This window comes from Rhododendron vialii, chromosome 13a (genome assembly GCF_030253575.1).
Source record: "Rhododendron vialii isolate Sample 1 chromosome 13a, ASM3025357v1".
Taxonomy (NCBI): Eukaryota; Viridiplantae; Streptophyta; class Magnoliopsida; order Ericales; family Ericaceae; genus Rhododendron; species Rhododendron vialii.
This window is the reverse complement of record NC_080569.1, coordinates 16,645,874-16,654,358: the sequence shown is the minus strand read 5'-3', so window position 1 is coordinate 16,654,358 and position 8,485 is coordinate 16,645,874.

The window sequence follows — 8,485 nt, the reverse complement described above, 5'->3', positions numbered from 1 at the left end:
GGACTCTAGCCTGCACTTTTTGTCAAAGCCAGGAGGGCAGTTTTGTCCTCCTCTCAAAACAAGAGCTCAGCTATTCCAATCTGATCTCGTGTGTATTACTACTAATTATAGTAGTAGTATTCCAGTAATTGGGAGTAATTTTTTTTTTGGTACACAGCAATTGGGAGTAAAATTGATGATTAGTTCAAGTAGTAGGTCGCGCTTCGCTTGTAAATGTTGTTCGGGTTCTAGTTTGTAGAGTCTTTTGGTCAGATACATTAATTAGCGTATAACTGCGAGTCCGTTGTACCGGTAAGACCGTAGTTCCGGTCATGTGATAGAATATAGATGCGAGATTTTGATCCTGACTAGTAGGTGATACTATATTCAATATTAATTTTCAGTTGGAGTTTGAGTTGTGAAGGTAGTAGTAATCTACTATATATCTACTTATCTAGCTAATACGTATTTATTTCTTTACAGAAATACATGACGAATAACAGCTTACGGTACGTATAGGAGAATGATCGATCCTTAGGCTCCGTTTGTTACGATGTAAAATGTTTTATAATGTAAAATGTTTGTTCAGAAACTAAACTTTAAATTTTTATTTTTCGGTATTTGATTGGCACTTGAAAATATTTTCAGAAATTAACAAAATAGTGTAGAGAGAGGAGGGGCTTAAACGGCGGAGAGATATGAGAATATTAGATTTGAACGTAGGTCAGGACTGACTATCGAGAAAACTGAGCAGTGAGTATTGCAGTAGAAGACAACGGGTTCATTTCGAAAAATAACTTGCGGAAGATTTAAAGGTAAATCATTTTCATCCAATTGATGGAAAATGTTTTACATGTAAAATATTTTCCTAATTGTTTACACAACCAAACACCGAAAAATAGGTAAAATATTTTACCGAAGAATATTTTACGCCAAACAAACGGAGCCTTAATTTATTCTGTTGGTTAATTCTAGGAGTGTCAAATAGGAGGGTTTGAGCCAAATTAAGTAAGTTGTAAGAGGGTTGAGTCTTTAATGGGTCATCGACCCATTTAGAACCCATTAGTTATGAGTTCAATCACCCATACCCAACCTGACCCATTTATTTAAAATCAAAGACCCGCCTATTAAACCAATTACATATATATTAAAATCTTAAAATGACTAAAATACCCATGTACACTAAAATGATCATATTACCCCTATAAATCTAAATGACTAAAATACCCTCATGTATAAAAAAATTACTATATTATCCATATATACTAAAATGACCAAATTAAATGTTTTTTTCCCCAGTTGTCACATCTCTTAACAAGTTCTAGATCCAAACACAATCCGTCAAAACGAGTGCTTATTGAGGATTGCTGTGCTCCAAGAGCAAGTAAGACAACACTTTAGACAAAAAAATACAGTTGTTTGATACTTTTTTTGTCTTTAGGGTCTTTTTTTTTTTTTTTTGCTTTTGTCATAATTTTTTTTTAACTTTTTAGACTCTTCTCGTCGAGACGAATGATTAATCTAAAAAATATAACGTCAATCTAACTAAGATTCAAAAAAGACGAACAAAGCAGACAAAATGAAAAAAAAAAAGTTTACACAGAAACCACCCTTAGTGCCAACTCAGGTTGCATTATTGTGAATTTTTTTGTCCAAAACTTTTTTCGGTAATTTTTATTTTCCATAATAGTTTGTTTAGCTTTTTTTTTTTAGGATTAATTATTTGTCTAGACAAGAGGAATCGGAAAAGTATAAAATTATGGACCAATGTTGAAAATATTCTTGTAAGACGTCACTTTAAACAAAAAAGATTATTGTTTGATATATATTTTCGTCTTTATTGAATTTTATTTGGTTTTGGTTATAATTTTGTACTTGTTAAACTCCTTTTATCGTGATGGATGATTAATCCAAAAATTATAAGGCAAATCAAACAAAAATTTAGAAAAGACGAACAAAACACACACTGAAATTTTTTTTTAAGAATGTTGAGCCCTATGCTACAATTAGGAGAACACAATTACAGTTGATAAAGCGCATTACAAATTGAATTCTAGTAACGAAATTTTATTGCATTTAACATTACAAACGATTCTTTTGTATGATGAATCTGATATATGAAATACAAATAGATTAAAAAAAAGTTTTGATGGATCCAATAATTGAGGGGAGAGAGAGGGGGAGAGAGAGAGAGAGAGAGAGAGAGAGAGAGAGGACAATCTCTGTCGAGACTATTGTGATTATTTTCATTTCCCGTGGTGAGTAATGTCTAGACCTATTGGGTCATTTAGCTTCGTCCAGTTAAGACTCAATTAAGACCCATTAGTAAATATAAATTAGATGGGTTTGGACCCATTCCAATCCAGCTAACAAATTAGTTAGGTTGGGTTTATATATTAGTAGGTAGGTTTGGATGGATTAATGGATTTTGGTTCAATTTGCCACCTCTAATTAATGCACATGCTGGCTCTTTTGTTTTGCTAAACTTATATACCTACAGTAAAAGCATCGGTATTATTGGAGTCAAGTTAATTTTAAAGCTAAAAGTCATTTCTTAACTTGCTGCATTTGTTTCATACTAGTAATTAAACTGCTCCTGTGGTATTTAAGCCAAATTCTAGCGAATTATCTTTTCTGCCGTCAGGTCACTCACCAATAATCTCACCAGTTGGATCATACCATATCTATTTTAGATCACTGATCACAAATAATCTTGGACATCGGATCATTGTATCCTATAAACCTCAGCCGTTGATGGATTTCCTTCCGATGCTAAAATTTGGTTTGATACTGTTGGTTTTGTTTGAGTATTTGAGTTCGGATGGGCCAAATTCCTGAGTTGGCCAGAAAAATTATCCTCTCAGTCAATTTTGGATGTTGAAACAACAAAGTTGTTTTTTTTTTTTATTCGAGGCAGTACAAACTAGTACAACCATTAGAGCTCAATTCTCGGAATTGCCCTTGCCAAATTTTAACTTTAGTTGGATGAAGACACAGTAGTTTGAGATTGCTCTAACAATGACAAAAAAATTAAATTCAAATATGGTCCATCACGACTCATAAATTAATGGTTTTAGTACTACATTTCGTGTACTTCAATTTGAAACGTACTCCCTCCATCCCAGTTTGTTTGTCCAATTTCGACATACGTGTCTTTTAAAAAATTGTCTATATCTCACAATCTATAATATTTTACATAATTTCGAAAACATCATATTTTAGATCTACACTTTATATCCAATGAGGGATCCCGCACGGGCTTACCGTGTGGGACTCCCCTTTCCTGATCGAATTGCAACGATCCGAGCCGCTCAATGTGTTCAGAAACGTGATTTTAAGGGTATTTGCGAGAAATAATCAAAAAAAATGATCGGGAAGGGCTTGATCCGAGCAGTTTTTTACTAAACCGTTCAATAAAAAACTGTTCGGATCAAGCCCTTCCCGATCATTTTTTTTGCTGATTTCTCGCGGGTACCCTTAAAATCACGTTCTGGTCACTTTGAGCGGCTCGAATTGTTGCAATTTGATCGGGAAAGGGGAATCCCGCACGGTAAGCCCGTGCGGGATCCCCCGTGCGGGATTCCTTAGGGGAACCAGACTCATATAATTGAAATCTATCAAGCAAGATCCATATTGCATATAAAAAACATTATAAATTGAAACATATAGATAATTTTGTAAGAGGTCCCAAATAGTGAAAAGGGACAAACAAATCGGAACGGATGGAATAAGTCTTTAATAAACAGAATTGATTCTATCGTAAAATACTTTTCGAATTGATTAATTTTCAAAATGAATGTTATAAAATTGTAATAGTATGATGTAGAACACGTGGATGCCTAATTTCATGATTAATTGGACCGGTCGAAGCCTCATAAGCCCAAATGATGCTTAATTGCAAAGTACTCGATTAGGCAAATTTCGGACGAGCTCAGATCGGGTCCAAACTTGGTGGGCTAACTTATTTTTGCGCTGCGGTCAAGGCTCACGACCTTAAGTTCATGAGCCCCGGTGTTTTTGGGCCTAATTTTTTCATTTAGGCCTTCAATTTACGTTTTTTGCTATTTTAAAAAAGTTTTGATTCGTTAATAACTCTTAGACCATAATTTCTTATTAGTTGTTTCTTTCCGGGAAAATCTTATTTTTCTTTTCCGTTTTCAATTTTAGGAAAAATCCAAAATTTTGGGACTTTTTATTCTCCGGCTTTATTTTTAGGGTTTCTAAAGTTTTGGGCGTCCTATATAAGGGTTGTAACCTAATGTTTATGCAGTTTTTTATCAATAATATTCAGACTTTGTCTTTTTCTCTCGTGGACTCGAGTTTATCATTCGCTCGATTAGTATGCAACTAATCTCTCTTGTTAATTCTGATGCGTCATAGTGTATATCTTTGAAAACAGTTTTTAATTATATTTTTAGAATACTAGCTTGATCAAATTGCCCTTTCTGTTCAATTAGCAAAAATTGGTGCAGAAAATTATTGAAGAGAAATGTTTGGCAAAGTTAAGGGAAAAAAGTTAATTTGTATTTGTAGACCATGTTCATTATGGGAAAGTTTGCAACAAATTAACGATATAATAGTAAAATTGCGTAGATAACTACTTTGAAAATTAGATGCTTGTGGATTTTGCAGAAAAAAGTTTTGAGGAGAAAAAAAACAACTCTTGATGAAAAACTAGAAAATGGAAGTCTTAATATAATGGGACAAACAAAAAAGAAATTAAAAAAAAATAAAATCTTAAGATTCCTATATATACTTTTCTTTCATTTCCCAATAACTTTAGGGAATCTTCATGAACCAATGAACAACATACATGCATGCGCCCACACTTTCGTTAGGCTAAAATAGGCAAGGGAACTATTGTCATGCCATTTAGCTAGAGCTTATGCGCGTATTGGTTATCTAACTTAAATAATCATTATCATAATTATAATTTGCGTATGTGAGTGTGGGTGGGGTGCGAGTGCATGCGTAAGTGAGCGTGAGAGCAAAAACGTGTATGCATAATATCTCAAACCACTGAGAATAAGAATTAAGAGTGCGTAAAACAAATTAAAAAACGAAGACTATTGTGTGAGATCGATGGGACCTAGTTTGCGGGTGGTGATCTATGAGCCTGTAGGAACGGTCCACATTTGCACAGTAATTAAATTAAATTGATAGTAATAGTAACTTTTCTGTGGTGTGATGATGGGATGAGAAGACATTAGACAACCTGTGAAACGTCCGCACCAGAAACCACACCCCAAATATTTCAAACGGTTCCCACTGATTAATGGAGTTTCAAAGTTGCTAGACACACTTAGGGGGCTAATAAACGAGCCGGCCAACTGAGCCGAGCATGTAGTTAATTTGCACGCTTGGTTTGAAAATTTAACGAGCTTCAAAAATATATTCGAATTTAGCTTGTTTATGAGACGAGTCAATTTCAAACGAGTTTTAATCAAGTCAAATATGAGCCGATCTCAAGTAACTCGAATTTTTATACATAAAATAAACCGAACGAGCCAAGTAGTAGTTTGTTCAAACTTGGTTTAAAATCTTAACGAGCTTCAAAAAAATATTTAAGCTTGATTTATTTATATAACAAATCAATCTTGAACAAGCTTTTAATAAAGAAATACAAGCTCAATCTCGAATAGTTTGGTTTGTTTGGCAGCCTCACACACGTACAAGCCTTATCAAATGCTCCGTTTCTTTTTTCTTTTTCTCTTTTTACTCTATGGGTGAAAAGGACATTGCATTAACAATAATAATGTTAGCTCAATGATTTTTTTACTCCACTTTCTTATATCGTATAAAGCGTATTTATCAGTTTTTTTTTTTTTTTTGCAAAAATTTATACTAAATTACTCTTCTCAATGAGATCTTTAAATTAAAAAAATTGAAAAAGAAATTCATGCTAATACTTTATTTTTTGCGCACAAAATAAACTGTTCTCAAAAAGTACGCGCAATTTGGGATGAAGGGGGTAATTTAGAAGATTGTTTTTTATCTTTTACGGTTTAAGTTCTTTTCTTTATAGTTAGCACCGTTTTGTGTTTTTTGAAAGAACAATTGAAGGGACATATTTGAAAGGCATATTAATGGAGCCAGCAAGGAGTTCCCGTAGTGCCTAACACACTTCCAGAATATAGTGATGTGCTCTTCATTAGCTTCACCGAGATTTCATCAACGTGATTTGAACAACAATTTAGTTTGTATTTCGGTAAGTAAATCATCAAGAAAAAAATTTACATTGATTGGATATGATTAGCCTCTTGGTCAAACAATATCTATTGGAGTATCTATTATACAAAAAATGTGGTCAGTATAATAACTTTAAAATAAACTATGCCAAAAGTGTGATTGGGGTTAAATCTTGGCAAATTTACCGTGGAATTTGATTACAATTGTCAAATACCATGATTTATTTGGACTAATGACGAAATCTCCCAAACCCAACGTAGGCTTTATTGGTCTTAATCCTGAGTCTCTGGTAGCGGCGGCTCCAGGATTTTGGTTCCGCGGGGATAAAATTGTGCAAAAAAAAATTGCAATGCAAAACTCTATCTTAATTGTTGATTTTTATTTGATTAAAAATAAATTGATCGAGCTTGATTAATTTTGTTTTGTTGTCATGTTCTATTTATTTACTCACAAATTTAAGTATATTTTTGCTCATATATTGTGTAACGACCTGCCTTTTTTCCATAATAAACTTCAAAATATACTATATTTTATACACTTTCAGGCCGCATTCTCTCCATGTACAAATTTTACATCACCAAAATAAAATAAAAGCCTCAAATAAATAATCCTCTAATGCTCCAAAAATTTATCCAAGACTCTCCAAATAATCCTTAAATGTTCCGATTCAACCTTCACTAATCCGGCTCCACACCTGAAAAATAAATTATCCGGAAAGTAAACGATACAACAGAATAATAATGCTCATATTCAAGTGGAATCAATAAACGATAATCGACTATCCAGTCGAAATAAACAATCACAAGGGACCTCATGCCACGCCCTCCTCAGTACATGATCAGTGACCCTCCCCAATACCTTCCTCATCGAGCCCCAACGGACCCATTCAGGACTATTGGACAGGCTATTGGTAAGGTCACTCAATCCCTGTACTGAACAGTTCTATAGCACTCAGCCATCAATTTCATGTTCAATATTAATTATTCCACTTTTCAACAATATTCTATAGGATTGAACAAATATCACGAGATAATCAAGAGGAGTACAAAATGAGAATTTGAAAAGGATTCCGGAAGTGAGAAGCATATCGTATACTCCCTGGATTACCTCAAAATATGATCGCCGCCATTGAATATATGCATCTCAACACCATGCACAACCTCCTAAAATTCCATTGTAATCGGATATGATCTCACTATTGATCTCAAGCCTCCAACTCATAGCCCTTTACTGTATTTGGTTTCTCTTCTCTCTTTTTTTTTCTCCAAAACTCTATAGGCTTCCCTCTCACACACACAATTATAATTCCTACTACTCCTCCCTGACGTCTCTCCCTCATGCAAAGGCTTCACCTCTTGTTATATAGACAGAGGAACATATACTGATAAATCTGATCAAAAAAACATATACTGATAAATAAGCCTACCAGCCCATTAATTCCATCACATGCTTCTGTCTCCTTTTCTCTTATCCGAAACTCTTTCTCTAATCAGTAATGGCTACCAATGCATAATGAGCTGCAGACAAAGTTGTATAATGAGTATATTGCTAGACATATTTTAAGAGCATGAACCCAATAGCATTAATGAAATCGAAAATATGGTTGCCGACAGTTCCAAAATGTTATCTTTAATCTCTCTCTCTCTCTCTCTCTCTCTCTCTCTCTCTCTCTCTCTTTTATGGTATATATTGTGGAAAATAAAACACGGGTTGTTACAATCTATCTCCCTTAAAACAATTTCGTCTTCGAAATTTATGGTTCAAAATAATTAAAGCTTTTATTCTTTTTAGCAAAGAAAAATACGGGGTATTACATATTGGTTATGCGCGAATGATCCAGTGCAATAATAACAAAGAAAAATTATATTATATTAAAAAATTAAAAAAATTAGTATTTTTTTTAACCCAATGGGTTCGCTTGGACCCCCACAAATACTAGTTAAGCCGCCCATGCTTACGTTATATGATTGGAGTGAAGATTCAGTTGTGTTCGTCATAAAAATAAGGGGAAAAAAAGATAATAGTTGTTACTCACGTGAAAAAAAGAATAGTACTTCACCTTTACTTTTGTTTTTTTACATTGCTTTAGGTTTTAGATTCTTAAACAATCAAACTTATTTGGGTTGGGCTTATTTTGTTGTGTTGTGCTACTATAATATTTTGGTCCAAATTTTATTAGTTCGACTTTCATATTTTAACCTTGCACGGGTAACTTAGCGCCGACAATACTAAGAAAAATTTATTTATATACAAAAAAATTTAAAAAAAATCAGTACATTTTTTGAACCCTCTTGCATAAGAGTGTAGCCGCCCCTGG